The sequence below is a fragment of the Adiantum capillus-veneris genome, chromosome 30, assembly GCF_014529385.1.
Source record: "Adiantum capillus-veneris isolate H3 chromosome 30, ASM1452938v2, whole genome shotgun sequence".
NCBI lineage: Eukaryota > Viridiplantae > Streptophyta > Polypodiopsida > Polypodiales > Pteridaceae > Adiantum > Adiantum capillus-veneris.
This window is the reverse complement of record NC_140960.1, coordinates 71,730,166-71,747,818: the sequence shown is the minus strand read 5'-3', so window position 1 is coordinate 71,747,818 and position 17,653 is coordinate 71,730,166.

The window sequence follows — 17,653 nt, the reverse complement described above, 5'->3', positions numbered from 1 at the left end:
TAAAATGCTTTCAAGCATAGACATTTCCAATGGAGGTAAGCAATACAAATTTCTCCAAAAGACAAGAGACCCACAACAATACAAGAAAAAGAAGGTGTATCAAGAAATTTCTCTATAAGTTTTTGCTTTTATGTCGTTGAGGAGTAGAACCATGTTCACTACGCAACAACTTCCACAATGATATAAGAATAACTTTTGTTTGAATTTGTTTCAAGGTGTAAGGGCAAGCTAGCTCCAACTCAAACCTAGATGCTATCTCAAGAGCATTGGAATGTGGGAGAACAAAGAAAGTCAACCAAGCTCATCATAAGCTCTCTTTACCACACACATCACTTTCGTTTAGAGAGTACTTTTTTTTGAGGGAAAATAACATGCCACAGTCGGTATTAAAGACAAGCAATGCATGCTTTTTTGAGACCATATCTCCAAAAGGGTGAAAGACTAGAGATTTCTTGAAAGAATGCTCATCAAATATATGGATAATGCACTCTATTCTTAACACTCAACACACAAGAAAAACTAAGTGCATTGACAAAAGAAAAGATGTATTTCTTATACTCAACTGAGCATGTAAAATTGACATAAGTGCATGTTAATCTAGCATTTCAGTCATAGTATCTTTATCCCATGTTTTAAACCATACCTTCAAAGTTTCTCCATTGAGACTGATTAATATCTTGCAAAACAACTTGGACAACATATTCTTGTAGCATGTTCAATAACCAAACATGAAGAGAAGAGAAAACAATACATCTTGATTTTGACAATATTTTTGTAAAGAAAGAGGATCAATTTGAAGAGAAGCACCGTTTAATCCAAAACAAGAGTTTGAATTAAGAATGATTGTCTCTAGAAAGTAGCACAAACGATGTAAATATGTGCCTAGGATAATTCCAGGGATTACAATAGTAAGCTATCATGGATGGTGGGCTTTGATAAGAGATGGGAGGCAAAGAAGATATGAGATTACAAAATGGTTAATAGATAAGAGAGCTACCAATTTCTACAGTTCAGACTTGTAACCAGTTACATAACCTTGCTTTCAGTCGCGAATCTACCAACTCTCTATACATCAACAAGCAAACACTTCAGTTCAACAAGGTTTCTCTCTTATGGATGCAAGAAACTATGTGGCAGCCAAAGCACTCGATCAACAACTTTACCGTGCAGCACAATTGAAATTTCCTTTCCCTCATGATTAGTTAAGCAAGATTGGAGTGCATGAACTCGATCAATTTGAGCCACTTTCTCACAAGCAAAACAATATTGATTGGAGCTTTGACGTCTAATTTGATTGCTTTTTCATAAACCACTGACATACTCAAGTCCAAGGCTGTTCATATTCACCACTTCAAGAGTGCCAACGACCTACACATGTCCAAAACATAATCATAAATAGTTCATAAAGGATTGGTACATAAGAACTATAAAGATGGGCTCACCTTGTTTCCAAAGCCTAAGAGTGCAAGCTATTTCGTGTGTATATCTTGGAAGAGTGGCTTCAACTTCTCACGCAAAGGGCACACAATAGTGTAATCTACAATTGATAGCGTCTTGGAGAATTGCTTGAAGACATTTATGTTATGAGAATGATGCATGAATAAAAGCCATGCTCTTTAACTTCATTGACCATGTGACGATAATCATCCCCCTTAGATGGGACAAACAAAAGCTACACACATAATACACAAATTAGAGAACCAATTGGGAACTTAAAAGCATATGCTAAAATGATACTTACACTTGCTCTATCAGCAAAGGAGGGACCATCAACAATGACCAAGAGTGAAGATCTTGATCCATCACTCTTCACACAAGACTCTCAATCTACACAATAGTGAATGCAATGGTTAGACCAATATCATCCAAAGATGAACCAAGACTCACTAATTCTTTGATTTTGTGCTCTGGGAATAGAGACAACACACAATCGAGCTTCTCGGATTTCACAATTGAGGTAGTAACATTTGTAGGGGTAAATGCACTACGCCTTTTGCCCGAGGCTGGACGTCCGGTGCCCGCCGACCACCTGCCCACGTGTGTACATACACTTATTCTTCATATACATGAGAATAAGGAGCTCCTCACCACTAGTTCTTGAAGCTGCTCCACCAGCATCGGCTTGTGCTTCTCCCCTTCCCTGCACACACCACACCGTGCACGCACGCACGCATCCACGCACACGTGCACTCACAATAGGTATTAGGGCTTCAATGGCAAACTGCGTGCATGATCGCTCTTCGACGATCGACTTGGAAGCGACAGAGCTCACAGGCTATGGTGGAGCTTGGAGCTCATGCTTGAGCTTGGCGATGGTTCCAGATCCGACATGCATCGACACACTCGGAGGAGATTGGAGCACTTGGCTTCTTGGTGCGTGCAACCCTCCAAGGTAAAGGTGGAATCTTGAAAGAAACTGTAGATCTGTAGGAATACAGTAGAGCATTGTAGCTTGAGAAAGGGTTTGTGTGTTGAGCTTGTAGAGTCAACACTGAGCAAGCCAAGCAAGGACAATCGAAGTTTTTGTGTGCAAAGGCATTGAGGGCTGAAGGGGATAAAGCTTGAAATTGGAGTAGCCTGAGAACCGAGCATCAAATATAAATTAGCACCTCTGTGTGTAGCCAGGTATCCAGGCTTGAAGTTTGGAAGGCTTGCAAGCTTGATAGAGTCGAGAGCTTGACAGGGAGTGAGCTTGGTGCAAATCCTAGCCACAGCTCTACGAGCAGGGAAAGATTTTGAGGCAAACATTGAAGCAAGCAAGGGAATTGCATGAAGAGCTCAAGAGCAGACCCGTGAGCAGCATGACTAGGAGAGAGGCAATTCGAGCAGCAGCGGGGTGAGAGCAAATGTGAGCAGAACGTCGCAGCAGGAGCTTATGCAAGCTTGGTGAATCGACGAGCAAGAAAAATAAGCAATTAAGGCTCTCAGGAAGCGCTAGGGTAAAGGTAACTTGGACAGAGCCGGGCAGTCGACAAAGACCATGAGTTGCATTTTCTTTTCTTGGTGGTGTGTTGCACGCGCACACACACACACACACACACACAAGCACACACACACACACTCTCTGTGTTACTTTAGTACTCTTGGTCTTTCTTTAGCTTAATTAAAAAAAAAAGGGGACCACACATAGATTACTTGAATGTGTGCTACTTTTATGAGAGATGCTTCCTTTTATTCCTTGTAAAAGGAGAATGAGAGAGAGAGATAGAGATGTGTAGAGAGAGAGAGAGAGAGAGAGAGAGAGAGAGAGAGAGAGAGAGAGAGAGAGAGAGAGAGAGAGAGAGAGAGAGAGAGAGAGACACTCGAAGGATCCCAACGAACTCTCAAAAGGGCCGTTCCCCACACCGTTGCCAATATGGTATTGCTTTTGATTGCGTAAATTGGATGTACATATGCATTACCTCAATGTAGACTCTACTGACTCGATGGGGAATGCTGTCGTAGTAACTCTTCAAAATGAAGCACCTCCGGGGTTGATTTGATGCACCTTTAGATCCGTCTCGATGAGGGGGCCATCTCGATGAGGGGTTGTTGATGGCCACCAAGGGGTTGATCTGGGGCAGATTTGGGCTCTCGATGTGAGAGGAATCGCGCGCTGAAAGCTGGCTGTAAAACCGCAAATATGACTGCAAAAAGACAGCCGGTTCGCAGCACAAAGCAGGGCTGAAAACGCAGATGATGATGGAGCCGATGATGGATAGCGATGGGAGCACTCGATGCGGTGAGGGAATGGCAGAGTGTCATGTGTGCACTTCACTTGCGCTACTTGGACATGCTTTTGCTACAGCCTAACATGAGTCATTAGGTTAGGACCTAGCTTGACATCTTTGTGAGTCTCTAGCAGGACGTGCATGTCCAGGCCAGTCATAGTTGCATACCCTCTCTTGCGAAGGGCAATATTTCAGCATATAGGCAATTTGCTACGTGTGAACCACCTCCTATCATGCTATTTTTTAATAACTCATTTTCTGCTTACTATTGGCCTGGCAGATGCTTGCTCGACCCAGCCTTGCCGTGCTATAAAAAAAGCCCATTGGGCGCTTGTAGAAGGCGAAAGACCTAGGGATTGCGGGCACCAAGCCGTGCCGCAGTAACCAACAACAGCCCAACGTTTTCTCAGCATGACCAGCCCTGGATGACTAGCGTTTTTCAGCTAGAAGACCAGCAGATTTCAGCCTAGCCTCGTCGTGGTTGCAAATTCCTTGCCATTGACATCACTAGCAAAGTCCAACATTCAGTCGTCGTCGTCGTTGTCGACACCCCAACACCTAGTACCCCTTGTGCCTTGGCTCGGCATAAGGATCCAGAGAACCCATCAGTACCTCGTCGCCGACATTGTTATCGCCGAAATAGACCCCACAGTACTTCGTCGTTGGTCGTCATCGTGGTCGTCGTCACCGTCATCGACATAGACTCCATCAATACCTCGTCGTCGATATAGACCCATTGGTGCATCGTTGTCGACACCATCATCGTCGACATAGACCCATCAGTACCTCGTCAACGACATCATCGTAGAACCCATCAATACCCCTTAGTACCCGTCAGTACCTCAGTATCCCTTAGTATCCATCAATACCCAACATCAGTAGCATCGGTTCCTATTAGCATCAGCATCTCAACATTTAGTATCATTGTATGAGCATTGTGCAAGAATAAAGAAAGTACTTGCCAGAGTAAGGGGGCCCTTGAGGGTTTGGGACCTGACATTTTGTGTCGTCTCTTCTCTCTCTCTCTCTCTCTCTCGTGTCTCTCTTTCATTCAGTTCAGTTCAATTCAGTTCTTTCAAGTGAAGTAAAGTCTCGCTCGTGTTTGTGCGGAGTACTAGATCCGAGCACTTCCGCTGCACCTTTATTAGGGGGGAAGGTCATGTGCGCACTTCACTTGCGCTATGTGGACATGCTTCTGTAACAGTCTAGCATGACCCATTAGCTTAGGACCTACCCTGACACTCTAGCAGGACGTGCATGTCCAGGCCGGTCATAGTTACATACCCTCTCTTGCACAGGACATTTCAAGTTTCAACATGTAGGCAATTTGACACGTGTGAACCACCTCTTATCATGCTATTTTTAAATAACTCATTGTCAGCCTAGTATTGGTCTGGTCGTGGGGTCTCACTGATGCCTGCTCGACCTAGCCTTGTTATGCTTTAAAGGAAGCCCATTGGGCGCTTGTAGAAGGCAAAAGACCAAGGGATTGCAGGGCACCAAGCCGTGCCGCAGTAACCAGCAGCAGCCCAACGTTTTCTCAGCATGACCAGCCCTTGATGACTAGCGTTTTTCAGCTAGAAGACCAGCAGATTTCAGCCTAGCCTCGTCGTGGTTGCAGATCCCTTGCCATTGACATCGCTAGCAGAGTCCGACATTCAGCCATAGCATTGCCATTGTTGTCGTTGACATAGTACCCTAGCACCTAGTACCCCTTGTGCCCTTGCTCTGCATAAGGATCCACAAAACCCATCAGTACCTAGTGACCGACATCATCGTTGTCGACATAGTGCGCACTTCACTTGTGCTACGTGGACATGCTTCTACTACAGTCTAGCATGAGTCATTAGCTTAGGACCTAGCTTGGCACCTTTGTGAGCCTTTAGTAGGACGCGCATGTCCAGGTCTGTCATAGTTGCATACCCTCTTTTGCACAGGACATCATTTTAGCATGTAGGCAATATGCCGTGTGCGAACCACCTCTTATCATGCTATTGTTTAATAACTAATTTTCAATCTATTATTGGCCTGGTCGTGGGGTCTCACAGATGTCTGCTCGACCAGCCTTGCCATTCTATAACGGAAGGCCATTGGGCGCTTGTAGAAGGGAGAAGACCCAAGGATTGCCGGGCACCAAGCTGTGCCGCAATAACCAGCAGCAGCCCAGCGTTCTCTCAGCATGACCAGCCCTTGATGACCAATGTTTTTCAGCAAGAAGACCAACAGATTTCAGCCTATTCTCGTCGTGGTTGCAGATCCCTTGCCATTGACATCGCTAGCAGATTTTGGCATTCAGTCGTAGCGTCGTCGTCATCGACACAGTACCCCAACACCTAGTACCCCTTGTGCCCTGGCTCGGCATAAGGATCCACATAACCCATTAGTACCTCGTGGCCAACATCATCTTTGTTGACATAGACCCCATCAATACCTCATCGTTGTCACCATCATCGACATAGACTCCATCGGTACCTCGTCATCGACATTATTATTATCGTCGACATTGACCCATCGGAAGTAAAAGCATCCCTTGTGTTTGTGCGGAGTACGAGATCCGAAGCTATATCTATAAACACTTCCGCTGCACATTACACCAAGATGAGGCTCAATGGGCTGTCCAAGTCGCGGGTTGCAGTGGAGAGGCTAGAGTTAGCAGGTTCAGGTTGGTTTCCTGGCGAGGAAAAGTGCTGAAAACTGAAAACGTTGGGCTGATTAGTGGTTTTGGGAGGTCCTTGCGATGAAAGAGAAAAAACGCCAAGGGCAATGGTCAAGTGACACCTATGCTCCTCTTCATTCTTGGAATAGACTATCATGCCATCAAAGAATGTGCCAACAAACTTTGGACGTGGGCAGAAAATCCAATCCATCATCGTATTGAACGTAGCAGGAGCATTTGTAAGACCAAATGGCATCACTAAGAACTAAGACGAACCAAATGTCCTCCTCAACACAGTCTTGTGCACATCTTTACAAACCTATACCTACTCTTGGGCATTGACGATATGAGTAGGGATGTTAGAGCTATTGTCCAAGCTATGCATGATAAAGATAATAGTTCTTCCTGTTTGGACAAGCAGCAAAGTTGAGGTCACATATTGTCAAGTTTGGATCTTTGTACTTCTTTGGTTATTTTCAGCCTCTTCTTCGTAGATTTGTAGCAATATTTATTTCTAGTATTTAGCTTACATTAGGAATTAATAATTTGTTCCTTTAGAAGTTGTTGTCACAAGATGGACACCACGTGCCAATAGAAATGAACAGACTGAACAAACTTTTAGCATTCCAATAGCAACTGAACTGAGAGAGAGAGACGATACACGACACGGAGTGGCGGAATTCCACCCTAGAGAGTATTGGCCCCAAACCTTGGCGTCCCTTTCGATATTTCTTTATATTGAATCATCAAAGTACAAGCCGGTACTCCATCCTCTGCACCTTCGTCCAGAAGCATGCCAAAGAATGAGCCCATGGCCTCATATTTAAAGGCCCTAGGCCTAAAAGCAATTTACATGAAATGCCTTCAAACTCAAAAGCATCTCGTCCAAAAGTGATGCCCAAAAGCTGCCAGCGTAAATCATGGAAATCCGTACAATTGCCACGTCAGCAGTCAGCGCCGCAAAACGCAAAAATCTCTATAGTTTGCCACGTCATCATGTCAGCGCAAAATCCGGGTTTTTCGTACAGTTACCACGTCATTAGATCAACACAGATTGCGGAGATCCGTACAGTTGCTCTGTTTTTCAGTGGGTCGACACGTCAGCAGTGTGTGACATCTGCCCTTCTTGAAAGAGAGTAATCTTTTGCGATTACAACATATCTGCAAAACAACTCAAGCTAGATCAAAAATTTCCGAGGGACAATCAATTTGCTCTTTTTTTGTTAAGGAGTCGGCTTCTTCTTTCAGCTCTTTTGATCAAGGAGTTGGCTTCTCCTTTCGGCTCTTTTGTTAAGAAGTTGGCTTCTCCTTTCGTGCATGTCAGGTGCAGCGGAATTAATATGGTGAAGATCTAGTTTAACACTTCCACAAAATCCTTTCCTTCTTTCCTTGCGTTAGTGAATACTTTGTACTTCAATGAATGTTCCTTTTATGTTCCCCTGAAGAGAGGGGTTGAGAGAATGCAATAGAGATGTGTAGAGGGAGAGAGAAAGAGAGAGAAGAAGAGAGCGACACCCGATGGGGTCCCAACCAACCCTCTCAAGGGCCCCCCACACCGTTACCGATGTGGTATTTGCTTTAGATTGTGTAAATGGAATGTATACACAATGCAATACCTCAATGCAGACTCTACCGACTCGATTAGGGAATGTAGCCGCGGTAACTCCTTAAGATGAGGCACCTCCGGGGCTGATTTGATGCACCTTGGATCCTTCTCGATGTGGGAATTACGGATGACCACCACGGGCTGATTTGTACTTCTGATTTGAGAAGGATGATGGGCTGAAAACGCAGATCTTGACGAGGCCGATGATGGACAGCAATGGAGCACTCGATTTCGGCGAGGGAATTGCCAAGAGGAGGGATCAATGGCTGCCAAAGTACCGGACCGCATCCGTCAATGGGAACCGCTATGGATCTCTTGCACACCCGGCGAGGGATGGGCTGAAAACGAGGGCTGATCTGCTACTGCTAAAACGTTTGGGCTGGAAACAACAAACGCTGGCTGTTTTTGCTGCTGTGCTGAAAACGCCAGGGGCTGAAACTGAAAAACGCTGGCTGTTGCTGCCTTCCCAAAACGCTAGGGCTGATTGCTTGAAAACGCTGGCTGAATTAGCTTTCTCCTAGCACTAGCACAATCTAGTATAGAATGTTGGTTGAAGGTTCCCCTTTATAGGTGTGTTTGTAGGCTTAAGTACTTATTAAACCTTAGGTAGGGCAAGTGTCAACTAGTTTTTCCCAACAATAAATGATAAAATGATTTATTAAAAATTGGTCCAAATCTGGTGAGATTGTCGCACATCTACCCACCTGGGAATCCGATTGACGCGCAATCTGGCACGTCAGATTCCTCTAACCTAGAATGACATGCTCGTCATGCCAGATGCCCACCGTAGTGTAATAACATTTGTCAAAACGCGTATACAAACCATTTATGCAAGAGGGTTCCAAACTGGAAAACCTAATCTAATGGATTTTTTCGGACATGCAGGTCTTGTGAACAGGCTCACAAAATTGCCGGTACTAATCCTTCTAGGATTCTAGACATCCCTATCTAGGAAGAAGGGAAAAACTGGCTCTGGAAGTCGATGAAGTATGTCCACCTGGCACACAGAGCCATGTGCACATGACATCCCCTCCTGCTTCAGGTGAGGTACGGGTACCGATCTGCATGGCCTCCTTGTATGAGGCTAGCAAATCCGGGTAATCCATGAAGAATTCCTTGTCCACCCACGCCGCTTCATGTGTCCCTCGATCCTTGAATTTGAGGAAATATTGTCGTGCTTGCTTCTTCGTGCCGTGCTTGAATCGATGCAAAAGGATCTGCTCGGGCTCCATCACCTCGGCTTCATCAACAATCTCGGGTTGGTCCTTGTCAGGAACGCTCCTTGGAGGATCACCCTGAAACAATTTAAGCCAAGAAACATGGAAAACATTATGCATTGTTCAAGAAGATGGCAAACGTAATTTCATGGAAACATCATTTACCTTTTTAATGATTGGAAACGGACCATACATACGAAAAGAGAGTTTAGGACACCTCTTACCAACTTGCTTGAGCCGTTGCTTCATGATCCATAAATACACCAAGTCACCTTCCTTAAATGAGACATCCTGTCGATGCTTATTAGCATGCCTAGAATAGGACTCTTGAGCCTTGCTAAGCCGAAGCTTAACACTCTCGAGTACCTCGGCATTGGTTTGACTAACACAATTAGCGTCATTAACCTTGGAAATTGACCTAGTCAACAATGATTGAAAAGGTAGGCCAAATGCAGCCTCATATGGAGTGCGACGAATAGCACTAGAAAAAGAATCATTGAGGACAACTTGAACTAATAAAAAATATTGCTCCCACTTAGATTGCTTATCATGCACATACGATTTGAGAACATCAAATGCCAATTGACTGTAAATTTTAGTTTGTCCATTAGACTGTGGATGAAATGCAGACGAAAAATTCAACTGAGTGCCAAAATTTTCAAACAAAGCACGCCAAAAATGGGATGTGAACTTAGTATCACGATCCGACACAATAGACTTGGGTAGACCACACAATGGATACCAATGCTTGATGAACAATCATGCAACATCTTGTGCAGTAACATTAGTCTTGCAAGGGATTAACATTCAAAATTTGCTAAACCGATCAACGATGGTTAGACATTGCGTGTTCCGTGCAGACGTGGAAGGAGGTAAATTAGTTACAAAGTCCATGCTAATGTTCTCAAATGGTCCGTCAGGGATAGGCAACGGCATGAGTAGCCCTTGTTGCTTACCATGAGGGACTTTAACCTTTTAACACACAACACACTTAGTAACATAAGCATACACATCCTTACGCATCTTTGGCCAATAGAAAAACGTTCATCGAGGTATCTTCGCCCTCCAACCCGGATTTATAAGCCACTCATTGGAATTTTTTCGAGGTATGTTTGCCCTCCAACCCGGACTTATAAGCCACTCCCACCCTTACTTCATCGCGCATCGAGCGCGCTCCTGTCTTCACCGCTCATGTCTTACAGGGCTTAAGCCAAAAAGATCACTTGCAAGAAAAGGATCCAGGTTTGTTTCGAATCACTGTTTTTCTTAGACGCAGTGCCATGCAGATGTTGATGTCTATAGCTACCAAGCCACACACTTCCAAGGTCTTGGCAAGCTTTCAAGAAAAAAATTTGCCCGAAGTTGTATGGTTTCTGACATCTTCCTTCGGAGTGCAACTTCTGGCAGAGTGGGATATCCTAAAATGCTTGCCATGGAAACCCTAGCAGATTATAACTTGAAATTTCTCGACATCTCCCAGTAGATGTCTCTTCACGAGCAGATGACCTTGGAGATCCAATGCGATTGCTATCTTGGGACTACCATTGCCGCCAACGAAAGCAATGTTTCAGGATGGAAAGTCAGTTGACGTTTCGAGCTCGACTGATGTCGAGATTGCTTTTTAAGTTTGAAATCTGTTTGAGAACTTGTTTGGTGATCTTGTTTGGAATTTCTTTGAAATGGATGGTATCTGTTTTGAACCTGTCTTGGTGCCGATTTGAAATGTTTGACTCTGGTTTTAATACTGGTTTCATTGATTGGTGATTTTACTCCCGAGTGGAGAAGTGAGAAATACTGTTTTGGTATTGTTTGAACCTCGGAACGACGCAGGCCGATGCCTGGGGAGTGTTCCGTTGTATGCTAGAAAACCTCCGAATGACGCAGGCCGATGCCTGGGGAGCGTTTGGTTGTATGCTTGAACCTCCAAGCGACGCAGACTGTGGTATGGAGAGCGTTTGGTTGTACAGTCCTCTGAGCTCATGGCCCGGACCTTTTTAGGTTATTTGCGGGGGGAGTGACGAGGTAGTCGTTGAGTAGCTTCATACCGCAGACCGTTCGTCTCGGGGGACTGCTCAACGGTGCTGTTTGTTGTGTCTTGTAACATGCATATGTAAGCATTTGTGTTACATTGTGATGTGCCAATTACTGAATATTCCTAATTGGATGAGATTGCCTGGGTATGTAATTTTAGTGCATCAAGACACCCGTGGAAGATCAGTACGGTTTGGGTGTGATGGCTAATTTTACTACGCCAGAATATATAGAGTTCCGATCTGGACGAAAGGAGAAGCTAACTCCTTAATAAAAAGAGCCAAAAGGAAAAGCTAATTCCTTGATCAAAAGAGCTGAAAGGAGAAGCTAACTCCTTGATCAAAAGAGCCGAAAGGAGAAGCTAACTCCTTAACAAAAAGAGCAAATTGATTGTCCCTCCGAATGTCCCTCGGAATGACCCGGAAATTTTTGAGCTAACTTGAGTTGTTTTGCAGATATTCTGTTATCGCTGACGATTACTCCCTTTCAAGAAAGGGAGATGTAACAAACTGCTGATGTGTCAAAGCCCTAAAGAATGGGGTCAACTTACAGATGCCGGCCGAGGGGCCTAAACGCTAAGAGAACAAGTAACAGAAGAAGAAGTCCTACCAACTTATGGGGACCCCGTCCGATGGGGCCCCAGTGACATGAAGGATTAAAATAAAGCAGGAGCCCCACACACACAATAAAGGAAATTGCGTGGAACTGATGATGTGGCATGTCTTTTTCGAAAATTACGCTGATTGATGACGTGGCAGGTTGTACGGATTTCCGCGTTTTGCGCTGACTGATGACGTGGCAGGTTGTACAGATTTCCGTGATGTACGCTGGCAGCTTTTTGGCATTGCTTTTGGACGAGGAGCTTTTGAGTTTGAAGGCTTTTCATGTAAAACTGCTTTTGGGGCCTAGGGCCTTTAAATATGAGGTTAGGGCTCATTCTCCGGGATGCTTCCTGGAGAAGGTGCAGAATCTGGCTTGTACTGTGTTGATGCAATATAAAGAAATACTGAAAAAGGCGCCAAGTTTTGGGGCCAATAAACTCTGGGGTGGGATACCGCCAGTCCGTGTCACGTGTCGTCTCTCTCTCTCTCTCTCTCTCTCGGTCTGTTCAGTTGCTATTAAAGTGCTAAAAGTCTTTTCAGTATGTTCTTTTCTATTGGCACGTGGTGCCCGTCTTGTGACAGCATGCATCAGAGGATAGTGCACTTTAGGCACTTCAAGCACAAGCACGGCTTGTGACAGTTATCATAAATATTAAAATTTTGCTACATACATTGTTGACAAAGGCCCAATGATTCGAATGCAAATTCGAATCAAGCAAGGCTTGAGTGAGAAATGATCTTGTTTAAAAGCAAGGCTTCTTCGTGTGTCTGGCAAAGGTCAGGGCATGGTAGTAGGCCTTTGCATGCGGGAAATTTGGGCAGGTGTCTTTGACTACATGTAAGTCAACACTATGTTCAATCTCCAGGTACGCATCTGATTTGGTTAGTTGAATATGTTTTTGTTTCCCTTTCCAAGTAGGATACATAAATTTCCATGTTTTCATCCATTTTGCTCTTTAAGAGACATGACAAGGTCATGTAGGAGCAAAGTATTTTGGATCGTAGTATCCAATATACATTCTTGCATGATGCAGTTTTGGCACATGTTGTCACATGGGATACAACATGGTCTAGGAACTAAAGGAGTTCGGTTTAGCAAGTGTAGAGCAAGGTTAATGAGGGCCCCTCTCATGCAAGACGCAGCGTGTTTGCAATTACCTCCACACACAAATGCATCTCGTACTTGAAGGATGTTTTTTTCCAGACTTCGAGACTGTTAGGTGCAGCGTAATGAATGTTTGCACTTTGCTCAAGATGAGTGCTCCGAACTGTGCTCAAGGTTCCTTTTAGTTCTTATGGAAGGGAGAGCCTTCCGTTCTTAATGGGAAGTGCTATGATCACAAACAAAGTGAATGGACACTGTGCGTGCAAGTGTATGAGACTGAGAGAGAGAGAGAGAGAGAGAGAGAGAGAGAGAAGAGAGATACGACACCAGAGACGTAAAACCCTCTTTCGAAGGCCCCACTCTCGTCGGCGAGAGTGTTGTACTTATTGATTGCACTAAGTGGTACAATGACGATGCAATGGACTGATGCAATAGGGGACTATGCCGATGACGACGACGTTGATGACGACGACGACTTTAGGGCTGGAATCTGTGGTCTTCTATCTACTGAATTTTGGGGCTGTTTCGGTGGCTGAAAATGACTGTTTTGGCTGCGTTTTCGAGAGCTGAAAATGGCTATCTTCTGCAATGCTTCTAGGGCTGAATCTGCTATTGTGGGGGATGCTGAAAACGCTGCTGCATCTCCTGCATTTACGGCTGAAAACCAAAAACTCTGATTTGCCCTTTTAGCGTTAGTGAAAAACGCTGGCTTTTCTGGGACTGCTGGCGATCAGGGGGGCTGAAAACTCGAGGGCTGTGGAGATGCGGAGGATATGCAAAACGCTGGCTGAGTGTGGCGATGCCAAACTGAAAACCCTAGGCTGAGTGAGGTCTTGGCGATGAAGAAAACGCTAGGGGTACTGATGGGGGTTCCTGCTGAGAAGGTGCTTGTTGAGTGAGAAGCTCTTGCTGCCTCTTCTGCCATTTAGTGCTAACTTGGGTTTGCTTATATACAAATTTAGCAAAATTGCCCTACCTACTTTTGTTGGGAAGTCACTTTAAAATAATAAGTCAAAAATAGGGAAAATAGGCTAAATGCATTGAAAAATTCCCCTAATTGATTCTAATGGATTCTGATGGGAATTCTGATGATCATGCTATGTGCAACTAGAGGATATGCATCTACACTAAGTGACTGGGCATGCACGGTCTACGAATAGACTCACAAAAGTGCCAGATCACTTCTAATCTAACTGACTAAACTGACTAAACCCTGATCATGCTGTAGCTTGTCCACGGACACTTCGGGTTGGATGGGCCACGTGACATCCCCTCCTTTTCAAAGTGAGGTACTGGTACCGAACTATATGGCGTCGAGGGAGATCGCCAATAACATCCAGAATCCTGGAAGGGACTCTTCGCCGGCCCACTCTGATGTGTGGGTCGTGCGGTACTTGAACTTCATAAAGGTCTGCAACGCTTGCTTCTTTGGGCCGCGCCGAAAGCAACACAAAGTCTTCTGTGGCTCCTTCGATGCTTCAACTTCGTCTAGAGTCATGCTTCTTTCTTCTTCAAGAATCTCCATGGCTGAAAATTCTTGAAACCATTTCCAACACAAAACCATGAACATACCTATTCCATGTAAAGTGAGTGGAAAAAATCATGTCTTCCTCAAAGACTGTGCATGCAATGTGGATGAACAAATAGACGGAGTGCCAAGGTTCACCACACACACGCAAACAATGAGATCGAGTCTTATCATTCTTTTGATCGAAAGCAATCAACTGTGGCAAAACACAATGGAAATGCCCATGCTTGGTGCTCATACTTTCATGTGCTCGTTTGGAAACTGTGTCATGCCAAGGAAGAGACAGAAAAGGTGGCTTCCTTGAATGCATACTTTTCAGCTTTTCACGAAGAATCCGCATACATTCGTGCTCATTCATGAGTGAAATGTGCTCAACGTACAATATGTCATGCCTAGGAAAAGGGATCACATAAAGACGTTGACTAAAATATAGGAAATGATCATGAATGAAACACTCGAACAATGCGTGCGTATCAATCATGCGAACACATAATACTTCCTATGAGGGTTCTTTGGACCTGGGCTCGAGAGCCAAGATCGCTTCTTCGTGATTGATCGAATCTGCAACGAGGTTAGCTTCGCTAGAAAAAGCATCCACTAACACATCATCCTTGTGAACAATCACATCTTCTTCATGCAACTCATCATGCTTGTGAGAAATCACATCTTGATCATGCAAATCATCATGCTTATCATTGTCATCCAAATCATCATGCTTAGCAATATCATTCAAATTAGCATGCTTATCTTTGTCATCCAAATCATCATGCAAATTCTGTGTGTCATGCTGTGGAGAAAAAGAGACTGAGAGAGTCGACTTCTCCTAAATCCTTTCAATCTTGTCCTGCATATTAGCAATGAGAGATGGAGAATCAACAATGTCCTCTCCATGAATGACAATAGGAGAATCACTGTTGGCATTGAGAGTAAAAGTGTTAGCCGCAAAATCCATGAGAGCGTCATTATCACGAAACCATCGAATGCCCAAAATCATATCACATCCTGAGAGAGGAGAAACAAGAAATCTTCTAGTGAAGGCAGCTTGTTGAATACCAAACAACACATCAAGGCATTCCTCCGTGATGAGAGCGTTCATACCGGGATGAAAGCCAGAGACCTTGATAGGAGATCTCGGACTAACTTTGAGGCGGGCTCTCTCAACAAGAGAGGGACTGATCACATCATGCATACTACCTAGGTCAAACAATATGACAAAACGCTGCCCGGACGTACGACCATAACATTTAATGAGAAAATCATCGGCCAGGAGAAACGTGGGGCACACTCGTATTATCATTCATTGCATTGACAGAGGAAGTGGGTTCTGTGGATTCTTCAGATTCATTCGATTCAAGCTTAGGACATGTTCTTTTTATGTGACCCTTAATGTGACAATGAAAACGACCTTCCTTAGAATAAGTGCTTTGCTCTTCCGACGTGATGCATCCTTCTACAATTCCTTGTGCTACCTTTTCATCTGGAGTAAGCTTAGGTTTAGCAATTGTGTTAGCCTTACCCTTGGATTCATTGGAAGAATTCTTTTCTGAGAGACTGTTGGAAGATTGGTTAGAACATTGACCATTCTTACCATTCTTACCGTTCTGAGGGTTCTGAGAAGTCTACGAGGTACTTGTGGAAGTCTTGTTCTCTTTAGGCTTTCCCTTGTTGTGCTTCATCTCCTGTGCGAGAGCAATCGCTACCGCCTTGTTGAGATTGATTGGATCGAGCACTTCGACATCGTACTTGATATACTCGTCCAATCCAAAGAGGAAAGCCTCTTTGCGCTCATCATCCGATTTTCGTAATTGAGTACCTAACTGCAAAACACGATTAGAAAAAGACATAATCGGCATACCATTTTGCTTGAGAGAGCGCCAATCGTCCTTCAATCGTGCGAGGTACTGAGGTGTCATAAACCGCGCCTTGAGCTTGTCTTGGAAATCAGCCCAATTGAAGGAAAGGGGCGTGAATCCATCGGCTTCCTCTAGGTGCGCGGCTAGCTGTGCCTCTTGCCATGCATGGTACCAATTGATGGCATCACCGGCAAGGTACATAGCTGCCGTCAAAACTTTGCTATTTCCTGTCTTCTTAGTTGTCGCAAAATAAGCATTAAATTGATGCAACCAAGAATGAATAACCTTAGCATCCATCTTACCATCATACTTACTGAAAGTCAACTTCTCTGTGACTGGATGGTTGGAATCCACATCGTGGCTTGCACCACTTGACGAACTCCCACGATCTTTGGGTGGTTCGGTCTTCGAGGCTAGCACTTGTCGAAGCAATTCTTGAGTGCGTAGCTCTCTTTGAGCTTCAAGCTCGGTCTCCAAAGCCAATCTTTGAGCTGCACGCTTGGTCTCAAAGACCGCGTTTCGTGCTGCCTCTTCCGCCTTTCTTTATTGTTTTCTTTCTTTGCGTTCATTGTGCTCGCGTTCTAAAGCAAGGCGATTTGCTTTTTGCTCGCGGTCCTTAGCAAGGCGATTTGCTTCTTGTCTGTCCATCATGGCCATCATCTGCTTGACCATTTCCTCCATAGGGTTTGGTACACTTGGTGGCGTAGATGGCGAAGGGGGAGGGTCGAAAAAGTCTCTTGGTGGGGAAAAACCTTCGCCGCCTCTCTCATGCTCATCACACTGTATGCGAAGTATCCATTCCGCTTCGGGTGACGACCATGCACTATGATCTTTGGTTCTTAAGTCCACGAGGAACTTGGGTTCTTGAGGGTCTTGTGTTCTTGGGTTCTTGAGGTTCTTTGAGGTTTTCTTTTGCTTGCAAACCGTGTTTGAGAAGGATCTTCTCTTCACCCGAGTTCTACTCTTTTCCGCTGGCGCACCCCTTGGCGACCTTGCTCTCACACCAAGGTTGCTTTTTCCCACCTCACTTCGATTGGCCGGCCGCTAAGTGCACGGTCCGCTCTCAATGAGTGAAAAGAGACACAAGGGGAGGCTGGACAAGCCCTTCTTTGTTGGGATTCCTGTCACTCTTCAACAAAACATGATTAGGAATCGACACGCCCAAGCGAACTTGGGTTCGTGCGACCTCAACAAGCAAAAAAATTTGTTGTGGTTCTTTCCTTGAGTGATACAGAACATTGCCAAAGCTCTGATACCAATGTTAGGTGTAGCGGAATGAATGTTTGCGCTTTGCTCAAGATGAGTGCTCCGGACTGTGCTCAAGGTTCCTTTTAGTTCTTATGGA